Source organism: Taudactylus pleione, unplaced genomic scaffold, assembly GCF_031769625.1.
Source record: "Taudactylus pleione unplaced genomic scaffold, aTauple2 ptg000188l, whole genome shotgun sequence".
NCBI classification, from domain to species: Eukaryota; Metazoa; Chordata; class Amphibia; order Anura; family Myobatrachidae; genus Taudactylus; species Taudactylus pleione.
Window position 1 is genome coordinate 1305572 of NW_028284590.1, and position 12563 is coordinate 1318134.

Below are 12563 nucleotides of genomic sequence, written 5' to 3' on the forward strand. Positions count from 1 at the left end.
TATTCAGTGAGGGGCTGCCCCCAATGAATTGTTTTTTAATTAATTTATTATCAATTTTACAGCCCGGGGCTGCACCAATGAATTGTTTTTTAATTAATTTATTATCAATTTTACAGCCAGGCACTGCACCAACTATCAATTCTTCAATCCTCAAGGGTATCCCAACCATCATCATTGCACAGTCCTCAACTCTATTAATAATTATATCAATCAGTTTTGAGCCAGCAAGCTGCATGCAACCTTTTGGCCCATTAACTAGATGAAAAAAATCAATATTGTGAGCTGTGAGGTCGTCAAAATTGACTGGAAAAGAGTGTAAATAAATGTTATTGAGGTTATTAATACTGTAGGAACAAAAAAGGCCCATTTTATGTGATTTTAGCTGTTTTTTTTATGTTTTTTAGAAAAAAATCCAGCTCCTAAACCAAAAAAATATCTGCATATGCCCCAGCCCAGGGGCGTTTTAAGAGAGGAGGGGGCCCGTGTGCACTCCTCGTGCCGTGGTTCCCTCCTCTCTCCCTGGTGGCTGACAGCCAACTGACGCGGCTGGCCAGCCACCGGAGCATTAGTAGACTCTGGGCACTAGAGTGTGCCCGGAGTCTACTGCACATGCACAGAACACCAGAAAATGGCCACCGCAGCCATTTTCACCTGAAACAAATAGGATAAGGTGGAAAAAAATCGGTGAAAAATGGGAACTATTGGCGAAATATCCTAATTTTTCGCCCCAGAAAAGCTAACGGGGCTAATTGGATACCGCCAATAGTGGTATAGGGAAGAGAAGCATAGAAATAGTCCTAGATCAGCCCGGTAACAGAGCAGCAGTGCATCCTGTGCCAAGCCAATCTCATAAACCTTGTGTTGTCAAGATGTTAAGCCTAGGGGGGCGGGGATGCTGGCTCTGGGAAGTAGAACACTGCCCGGAGGGTCCTATAGACTCTCCAGGCAACTCTGCAGTAGCACTACTGGCTGCAGGGTCCCCTTTCAGGCACCCTGTAAGCCACATGCAGGTGCCGTTGGGCAGCGACGGTGCCACCCCCAGGGCCCTGCAACATGACACTGGTCCTAGTGAACAGGATACAGAGTTAGTGTTATTAGGTAAGGATAGGACTGGATAGGAATAAGAACAGACAGATCAAAGACAGTGAATAGATCTCATGTCTCCAAGGTCCCAGGAAAAAAAATGAATGTCATGGTATACAAACCCAAAATAGGAGAACCAAGCACCTATCCTAAGGAAGCACTATATGTACAATGGATACGCCATGACAACTGTCACATAATTCAGATATGTGGTAGTACTACTAAAAACGTTCATTAACTACCTTTACATCAAATAGGGAACTAATCCACCAATATCCCAGCCAAGAGAATGACACTTGATTATTATTGTTATTATTATTATTATTATTATTATTATTTACAAAAGAAAATTAAAACTACTCATATAGCAAACAAGGACAGCTGTTGTGCACTGAACTGAGCAAGGTATAGACTCATATTTGGGCCTTTTTATAATTAAATATGTGCAGCATATTCCCCGAAAACATCTTTGGGATACCCGCAAATATTTAGTATCACCCCAATGTATGAAGGAGAGACCACAACAGATATCTCCAATATCTGCTGTGCTCCGTCCATTTCTGACAGCAGCCGCTGCCCCTATAGGTATCTATGGAGGATGCGATGCAGTCAGAATTACCAAGCTCCGGGATGTGAAGCGCCTGAAATTAGATTTTAGATGCTAACATTGAAAAAGAAACATTGAAGAATTGTTTAATATAAATGCTTTATTGTACTGGTATTAATATTTACCTCCAATGTTCATTTTCCAACCCACTTTCCCTAAACCTTTTCTTTTTTACTCAAATAAAAAGTCCCCTACATTTGTGTTCTAGGACTTTTGTGCTGGTTTGAGGGTTTGATGACTCTCTCTCTCACTCTCTTTCTCTTTCTTTCTTTCTCTCTCTCTCTCTCTCTCTCTCCCTCTCTTTCTCTATCTGTCTTTCTTTCTTTCTTTCTTTCTTTTTCTTTTTCTTTCTTTCTTTCTTTCTTTCTTTCTCTCTCTCTCTCTCTCTCTCTCTCTCTATCCCACTCTCTCTCTTTCTTTGGGGGAGATGTATCAATTTGGCCATAGTAACCAAACAGATTTGATCTATCATTTTATAGAATGTACTTTTATAAATTGTAGCTACAAGCTGATTGGTAGCTATAGGTAACTTTTCTTCTTGTCTACTCTTTAGAAGCCTTGATACATCTCCCCCTCTCTCTCAAGATAGGATCTGAGCAGCCAACATCCGGGATATCTGGACTAGATTATGTTGCAAGAGCAGGGTGACAGGCATGGTAAACAAAGGGTAAAACAGCTTGGTGTCTTCTCTCCGCCAGTACCGTGCTCATTGCTATATATTGCCTTATAGTAGTACAAGTATTTTGAAATCATTTTGTTCTTAAATGTCACCAGCTGGGTCCTTTAAACACTGCTAGATTCCCCATCAGATCCTGTTAGATCTCATCGGAGAGCACGCTCCTGCCTCATCTCCTTTCTCTGTACCTCTTCCTACCACGCTACTGTATCTCATTTACATTATCTATATAAATGTTCATTATTGGTTCATTATCTATAAATACATATATATATATATATATATATATATATACAGTGAATATATATATATATATCTATATATATTATGGGAGTAGTAGTTCCTGGATGGCGCATGGTATAATACCCTGAATGTTTCTTGTGGTGTAGGTGACTTATAATAAGGTGGATGTTCAAACACTTTAATCCTTCTAATAAAAGGTGGCCACCTGGTCTTAAAACTCGGGACAGTAGGGCCTTGCACGGCAATTCTGCTGATAAGAGGATATATGTGGCTAGAGATTGATTAGATGATAATGGAGACGAGATGCAACTTACTGTAGATGGCAAGTTGCCACCTTGAGGGTCGAGGTGCAGCACTGGAGTCGAGTTAAGGCACAGGTTCTGAGTTGCGGCCTTGAGGGCTGAGGAGTGACTAAGATGGTAGCAGTGCGACATTGAGGGTCGTGGTGTGTCACTGATGCTGAGGTGAGGGACAAGGGGTGGCCTTGAGGGCCAAATTAAGATACAGGTGCTAAGAAGCGGCCTTGAGGGCCAAGATGCAACTTAGATGGCAGTGATGTGACCTTGAAGGCTGTGGTGCAGCAAGGGTGTCAAGATGCTGCCTAGGTGGAGAAGGTAGCAAAGCCTCAGGCAATGCTGCAGAAGATGGTATGGTGAGCGGCAGGTGTAAAATACTGTATACGGAAATGGTAGTCAACACAGGTGAATGCCGCGGATGGGACAAGGCCATAGACTGAGCCCAGATACAAAACCGCTAAGATGGTCAGAAACACAGGTAGAGCAGTACAAGGCATAAACTAACAGGTACCGGCATACAGGTATACCGAGAGAGTAACAGGACTAGAACTCACACACAAGACATAAACTATCACTGGGCAACGTGGTGCTGGTACAGACAGACTGATAAAAGATCCTGAACTAATGAAGTGCGGGTGCACAGATTGATTGACAACTGACACCTGGGACACTGTATGGCTATTCAGCAGACCCAAACACAGACCCAGGCACGCCAAGAGCCGTGGCGGGCCCCAGTAATAGGGGGCATGGCCTAATCGGAATGGTGTGGCCACGCCCCCTAGCCAAGAAAAAAAAATATTTGCAGCGCCGTGAAGCTGCGCTGTGCGCTGGGGAGGGGGGGCGCTCTGAGCCCCCTCAGCCCGGCACAAAGCCAGGGGGGGTGTGATCAGTGTGATCGCTCCCCCGCACAGGCATAGGAGACTGCTGTGGCTGCTGCTCAGCAGCCACGAGCAGTCTCCAACTGCAGCTCAGCACACGCTGTGTGCTGGGCTGCTGTGAGGGGGGGAGCGGCGCTGGACCCGGGCCCCCACCGGGCCCCTCAGGAAGCCCGGGCTTGGGTAATCTGTACCTGCTCCCCCCCCCTCTCGGCGCCCCTGCACAGACCCAACAGCTCCTGCAGCCATCCGGCATCTTTGTCTCCTAGCGACTGCAGGCGCCTTCCCAGTTTGAGGTCCACGTTACCTGTTGACCTGGGAGATAGTAAGAGCCTGCGGTCAGAGGATATGGCATGATAGTAATAAGCCACGACGTTGGCTTATGACACCTACCTTCATCATTGCGTCTTCTCTCACTTCTGCTGACTGAGCTCTGATCTCTAAGCACTGCAGTGCACTTCCTAGTCACATGACACATCCAAGGTGTCCATCAGTGCTGAAGACATGCCCCCTATACTCAGAGGCATGCCTCTATTAGCTCTCTTTCTGTTCAGCTTAGTGCCCGTAGGGTGGCTCCGCCCCCAGCTCTGCAAGCAGTGTCTGCCTATACAGAAGCGAGGCTGAGCTGTTGCTGCCTCATCTCTTATTCCCTGCAGTCCCAGGGAGCTCCACAAAGTTGGTTAGTGTTAACTATGAAATGATTACCTTCTTTGCATTATTCTAATCATTTGCATAGCAACTCTCAGGAGTATAACAGGAGAGGTTCTGTCTCCCCTGCCTACCCTGACTGCACATCCCTGATGGCATCACACTGTATTTAGCACACATGGCTGGGTGGTTGATGGTAGTACTTCTGAATTTAGTCACTGTGATGGGGCAGTGTGTCTCATCTATTTGGATTACAAGCCGCTAAATTCCCTTGGATATCAAATAAAGCACATTTACTTATATTGCAGAATAAGAAGAATTCCACTTGGATTATATAAATTAATACATGAATTAATGCATTCTTAAATTATGGTTTTGTTAGAAAATAAATACAACCTTGATAGGGAGGAAATGTGATTAATGGACTTATAACAGACATTACTGTGTGACTAACCCTGCATCATTTTATTTTTAGCATTGATTCAAATTATTCTATTTATACTAAAGCTGCACTGCAACCTACTGAAAAGTTATCACTAACGGGCATCTGCCCTCTGGGCGTCTTACACCCAGAATTATTTCATGGGGACCCTCAGTTTCCCTCACATCCTTGCATTAAAACTTTCTGTGAGAAAGTGGGTCAATCTCTAGATTACAGAACTATGCAATACGGACATACAGTCATCTGGATCTAGCTGGTGATTGACTGATTTTAAAAATGGTTAATTTTTTTTTTATTATTATTATTATTATTATTTACATTTATTTACTAACATTTATTTATATAATGCCGGCATATTCCATTGTCCTTTACAATTGAGAACAATATTGCTTTGACATATGTAAATAAGATGGTAAGCATCACAAAGTTAGCCCCTAATGAAGCCACAATGGTGAAACCACACTGGGCAAGTTTCTATGATGCCACCACACATGCAATGCTGTTACCTTGTGTTTTATGTACAGCAAAACAGTTTTATTGAAGTGATGTAAACTGAATAAAATTTTTCCTGGTATATCTGGTTCGCACAATTTGGTCTATTGGTTTCTCCTATACAAGAGACACACACTGCAAAACTGAATGTACCAACTACAGTGGCGTAGGATTCTTTCTGATTTCTTCTATTTTTGTATGTTTGTCAGACTTAATTGTTCCAGATCCTCAAATAAACTTGAATCTAAGACAACACAAAATATAGGGCCTGATTCAGACCAACTCGCAAGCGGCTGTCCGCTCGCAAGTGGGTCGATGGTGTGCACTGCGCATGCGCACGACGGAGGGAGCTCCGTCGTGCGCATGCGCCAGACGCAACGAGCGAAGGACTTTCCTTCGCTCGTTGTGTCTGATCAAAGGGGGCGTGCTGTCGATGTTGATTGACAGCACGCCCCCTTTGGTGGGCGTGCCGGGGGCGTGCCTCCCAGACGGGGGCGTTCCCAAGGGAACGCCTACCGTCAGAAGCCGGCCCACTGACATCACTAGTGATGTCAGTGGGAGTGATTTTGGCTCTGATAGAGCCAAAATCACTCCGGGCCTTGCGGTTGAGAAACTCAACCGCAGGCTCCGGCTCGCAGTGGCGATGGTCAAGACCATTGCGGCCATCAACCTGCACGCTCGTATAGGCTGTGAGTGGTGACCCACAGCTATACGAGCGTCCAGGAGGACGCTCCATAATTATGGAGGACGGCCCTCATTCAGAGCGTGCGCTCTGCTCAGAGCGTCCGGCTCTGAATGAGGGCCATAGTTTTAAAATTTGTAAATGATCATTTCATTTATTGAAGGCAAAAAATTATCTAACACCTATATCACCCATGTGCAAAATGAATAGGCCCTCTCCCCCCAACCTAATACCTGGTTCTGCCCCCTTTACCGGCAACAACTGGAACTATATGCTTTTGATAACTTGAAATCAGACGTTCACATTGCTGTAGATGAATTTTGTCCCATTCTTCTTTGCAGAGTTCCTTTAATTCAGTCACATTAGAGGGTTTTGAGCATGAACTGCCCCTTTAATGTCCTGCCATAGCATCTCAATAGGATTCAAGTCAGGACTTTGACTATGCTACTCCAAAACCTTATTTTTGTTTCTTTTGAGTCATTCAGAGGTGGACTTGCTCTTGTGCTCCAGATCGTTGTCTTGCTGCATAACCCATTAGCCCTTGAACTTCAGATCACGGACTGATGACTGGACATTCTGCCTCCGAATTTTCTGGTAGAGAGTATAATTCATGATTCCGTCAATTGTGATAAGTTGCCCAGGTCCTGAAGCAGCAAAGCATCCCTACAACATCATGCTACCACCACCATGTTTGACTGTTGGTATAATGGTCTTATTGTGAAGTGCTGTACTAGCTTTACGCCAGATGTGATGGGGTCTATATCTTCCAAAAAGATCCATTTTTGATTCATCAGTCCACAGAACATTAGCCCAAAATGCTAGGGTTTAGCAATGTGTTTTTTAGAAAAAGTGAGATGAGCTTTTATGTTTCTCTTGGTCAGCAGTGGTTTTCACCTTACAATTCTCCCTTGGATAAAATTTTTGCAGAGTCATAATGCTAACCTTAACCGAGGCAAGCGAGGCCTGCAGTTCTTTAGATGTTCTTTTGTGACTTCCTGGATGAATCATCAATGCCCTCTTTTTGTTAGGCCAGTCACTCCTGGGAAAATTCACCAATGTTTTCTCCTTTTAAAAATAATAGCTCTCATTGTAGTTCACTGGTGTCACCAGAGCCTTATGCAGGCCATACTGTACATCTGCGGCCTAATTTCAAGTTCTGCCGACACAAATCTGATCCATCGGTGATCACAATTGAAAATCAGTGGACAGCAATGATCAGCGATTCAACAGGAAATGGGTGAAATTCAACATTTTAAAAATCCCCAACTAACCAATTCTGACCATTTTCAGCTCGGAATCGGGGTATCGAAATTGTCCAACATGTTGGATTTCTCCGATTGTCCAACCCCGGTGTCGGCAGAACATTGAACTGCCTCAATACAGGCTAGATGTATGGGCCCCATTAGAGATGGCTGTGTAACCCATTCCAGACTGATATATTTCAATACCTCTCTTTTTTATACCTTCTAGAATTTCTATTGATTGCTGCATACTGTGCTGCTTGTTGAGACCTATGAAACACCTTCACATTGCTAGAAAGGTTCTATTTAAGTGAAGTTTAGATTCAACAAGACTGGCAGTATTCACGCCTGATTGAGTCTAGTCTAATTGAACCCATTTATCAATTCAATTTGGTTCCTTGGTTGAATGAGTAACTAAGGGGGCAATTAATATTTCACACATGGTCAGTTTGTTTTGGATATTTTTTCCTTAAATAAATGAAATGATTATATAAAAACTGTATTTTGTGTTTACTCAGGTTGACTTTGCTTTATATTAAAAAAATTTTAAGAGCTGAAACAAATAAGTGTAACAAATATGCAAAAATAGAAAAAATCAGGAACGGGCAAAAACATTAATGTAATAAATGCTATCTTCTTTTTTAGCAGTCTAGTGAGTTACCTTAGCTCACTACTAAAAGCCATTTTACAATGGGTGATTTAGAGTTAGGAAACAATTACCTGCTATACCAGCATCCTGCACCGCTACCCACAAGCAGCATACACTCACCGGCTGGTGAGCTGTCTGAAAACTCTCTTCGCTCAAGCTCCGCTCCATCAGCAATGTGTATGTAACAGTGAGTACTGCTGTACCTGCTATCTATCAATAGACCAACATCACTGGTTAAGTAATTAGGCAGCTAATCTTGCATGCACTGTTTTGTGCCTACATAACTCTGCAATATCAACACATGCACACACATAATTTCCAACAGGTTATGGGTCCTGACACACAAGGACCCTATTATAGATGCCCAGAGCAGCATAAAGACACCATCTTAGGCACATGTGTAGTGCAAACTGCATAACAACACAGAGTAAAGACAGAACAGAGTGTTTCCAGTGCAGTATAGCAGCTGTGAAGCTGATTCAAGTACAGAAGCTGCACAGTTATTGTATGTCTGTAAGAAGCATAAATACTGGAGCTACTTCCACAGTGGGGTTTATCAAGCTAAAGGGTGCAGAAAATTATATAACCTCGTGAAAGGTTGTGAAAGGTTACTGTAGAACCAGATGCAGATTGAAGCCCAGATAATATAGAGAACACCATGGGGACCATAGGCTTAAGTGTCGAACAGCAAGAGCAAGTATACTCTATAATACATGGGAAAGAGTCAGCAAAAGACATGTGGGCAGCACAGCAAGCAACATACCAAGATGGATGTCTCATGAAGAGGATAAATTTAAGATGTGTATTATATAAACCAAATTGAATGAATGCAGAAGTGTGCGTGATTATACAGACAAAATGATGTCTGTCTCTCAGCAGCAAACATCTGTTGGAGTGTAAGTGGATGATGAAGAGTTTGCTACAGCAATGCTGCAGAATTTGGTGCCTGAGATTGACTTCCTGGTTGAGGCATTGGAGGCAAACAATGTGTGTCCACAGTAATTTATATCAAGAATTGTTATCCTACAGTTGCTCTAAAGAACATAACACATATTGAAGCCTGGTTAAAGAAAAAACTAATTGTAAGATATCTCAAAACTTTTATATGTATGGCCTGTGTGCATATACCAAAAGAGAAAAGACCCAAGATGGTTTCAAAGCCAGTAAAGTGCATCATGCTTGGCTATTGCCATGAGAACAAAGGTTACAAATTATGGAATCCAAATACCAGAAAGCTTAAGTCACAAGATGTTATCTTTGAATCAGAGGCATCACTGGGTGTAGTGACACCCGGTGTGGCACTCTCTGACCCTGCTCGAAAGGGGGTGTGACCTCGACCCCTGATGTCCCATTTTTTGAGCATGACCGTGTGTCACACCCCCTCTTCAGCACAGTGTGGATGATGCGCATGCATCACACTGCTGTAGAGCTGTTTGGTGACAGAGCAGCTCTTCTATTTTGGTGTCACCCCCTTGGATGTCACTGTTTAAAAAAACAACACAAATTGAAGAAAACTTGGAGGCTGATATGCAGAGCAAGTATGTGTCACTGGACATACAGTACCAGCAGCTAGAGATTTATCTGAGTCAGAGACTATCAGCATGGAAGTTCAACCACAGAAGAGGTCTTCTGCAAGATCAAAAATCAGCAGACCACCTAAGAAGTATGATAAAGAATTTGCAAATTGCAGTCAGTGACCCTCAAGATATCCAGAAGCCAAAACTAAAGTCTAATTGGTGTGAAGGGAAATCCAATATAGGCAATGGGACTTTACAAGATTTAAAAAACAGAAGTGTAAAAAGCATCAAGAATGGTGATTGTTACTAATCTTCAGCTAGAGGAGGAATTATTCTTCCTTTTTTACACATCACACGTTCAAAACTTTCAAAGGGAATTACCCATAACATTTTCTACATGCAGTATAAGGCCTGGTCTGTTATAAATAAACGCCTAAATTCAAACCCACATGTTACAAAATACCTACCTTTATGGGGCAACCCAGATTTTTGCCCATCTCTCTCAATCTCCCACTGCAAGACTTGGAAACAAAAAGGGATTGCTGCAATCAGAGATGTATTCGACCCTGGAGGTACTCCATATACTTTTTAACAACTGAAAGATATTTACAATATTCTTAACTCCCAATTTATTTTTATACTTACAAATAAGACATTACATTAACAGTAAATTACCCTCGGGTTCCTATACTTCACTGTTCAACCCACCTACTCCTTCTCCTTTGTGCTCACTTTTTACATTAGTTTCTAACACTAAGTATATACTCAGATATCTGTATAATGACCTACTACTGAATGATGTCATAAGTCTCTGGAAACAAGTTTGTCTGTCTTGGTCCCAGGACTTTACAGAATTCGATTTTTTGGAACACATCATGACCATGATTCCCACTATCATGAAATGGTTCAGTTCAGCTAAACTGCAGGAAATTCATATTCAATATATCACAAGGGATGCAGTCAGGAAGCCGACGATCGAAATCCTGACGCCGGCTTCCTGACTGTCTAATCCCAGCAGGGTTCTAATGATAGGCATCGAAATCCCGACACCAATCATTATCCCTAAGCCGGGAGCCCGACACCCGGCATACCGAAAGAAGGTAAATTGGGCGGCAGGCGCAGCCGCGGGGCGGAGGGTTAGGTTAGGGGCTCCCGGGGGGTACTAAGGGTTAGGCACCCCTCCCGGGAGGGTTAGGCTAGGGTAAGGGGGGGGGGTTAGGGTTAGGCACTACTGGGGAGGAGGTTATGGTGAGGCACTTCCCCAGGAGACTTAGGTTTAGGCTGCAGGGAAGGGAGGGTTAAGTTTAGGCACTTACAAGGGGGTTAGGGTTAGGCACTTGAGAGGGAGGTTAGGGTTAGGCACCCCTAAGGGAAGGTTAGGGTGGGTGGGGTTAGTAATAGTAAAAATACTTGCCTGTCGGGATCTTCTGTTGCCGGTCTTCCGGCATCATGATTTGAACCATCCGCGGTATTTCATACAGATCCCATATCACAAGCCCAGGGAAGCCATTTGCTCCCAATTGAACCGAGTAATTGTCTAAAATGCTATGCAACATCAGCTAATTTTTTGCACAATGTTTGACAGTGTTCTAGTGGTCTGATTCAGCAAGGATCGCACGGCTGCGTTCACACACACACGCTAGCTGCGAAAATATGCTAACGAATGCAATCGCACGGCAACCGCAGCTCTATACCAAGACTCCCATCACTGTTTAAAGCCTGCCCACTTCCCATGACATGATTTGCAAGTCTGCAAAACATCAGTAACATCAAGTAACATCGGAACCATTCAAACAGTTGTAGTTTACCTTACCGTACCGCACAAACTGCTAAACTTCCTGTCGCTATCTAGACTTCTGCCAGCGTATACAGTCGCAGAGGCTTAATTATGCACGCCCCTGTAATGGTGATCAAACGCACAGGCACGCCTGCGCTCCTTCGACCACCCCCCGTCACCAAACGGTCATTTCATGTCAATCACTCTGTGAAGACTCTACGTGCTCACAGCGATCACTTTCCGATCACAGCGGATGGTTCAAGCACGGGCACTGCGATGCATGCGCAGAATGCAAACATCGGCCGGCTGCGTGCGAACGCAGCCATGCGATCTGTGCTGAATCAGGCCCTAAAATCAAAAGATTTTGGTATAAAGTGTATAATTTTATTGTTCAAATGACTGGAGTTAAATTACTATTTTCTTGGGAAATGTTCCTCCTGGCTGATTTTACCTCCTGGTCCCCAACATTATGTCACCTCTAAAATGTTACCCTTTCTCACAGTTTTGGTTACTCTGGCCAGGAAACTGATTTTGCTGAATTGGATCTCCAAAACTGCCCCTTCTTTAGAATTGCTTATGTCAGAATGAATTAATGTACTTTATTTTGATAGACGTACAGAAATTTACAACATTGAAAAAGGTGTCATTAAATTTCATAAGTGGGAAATATATCTTACATTTTTACCCAATGCCAAGTCAGATCAGATTATGAAGATATTTGAAAACACCACATGGTCCCTATTAAGAAACATAACCCAACTATATTTCTTCAATACATGTTGTTTCAGTGGCTTGCACCGGGGCACGCTGCATCCACCGCCAGTGTCCCCCGGGCCCCCAGTGTTTAAGTGCAGCGCAGACCGCAGTGAGAGCGGTCCGCACTACATAGTAACAAACACTGCCACCAGCGGCGGCGGTGTGGTTGTTGTAGCAGCCAATGAGAGTCAGACAGACTCTCATTGTCTTAAAATTGGATTATAATGTGCCTGCGCTTAGCATGAGTTGTATCCCCTTATATAAGATGTTGTCTCAGTGGATCAATCACTCTACAGGTGTAATACTGTATAATGGTCTCACACAAATAATGGGAGTAAAGTAATGTGTATTTAATAACTTTCAAAATGGAGTAACAATGTTCCTAGGTAAGTAATGATGATCGGTATTGTGCTACTGATCCAAACCAAGGGACGTAATGGTACTCTCTTATACACAGGTAAGGTGAAAAATAAGAAAAAATGAGTGGCACTCAATGAAAGAAGATATCCAATAAGGAAGGCTATGAAAAAATAGTCCAATGTTAATGAGTGGGGGTGAAATGCTCGGGAGGGGCGGCGT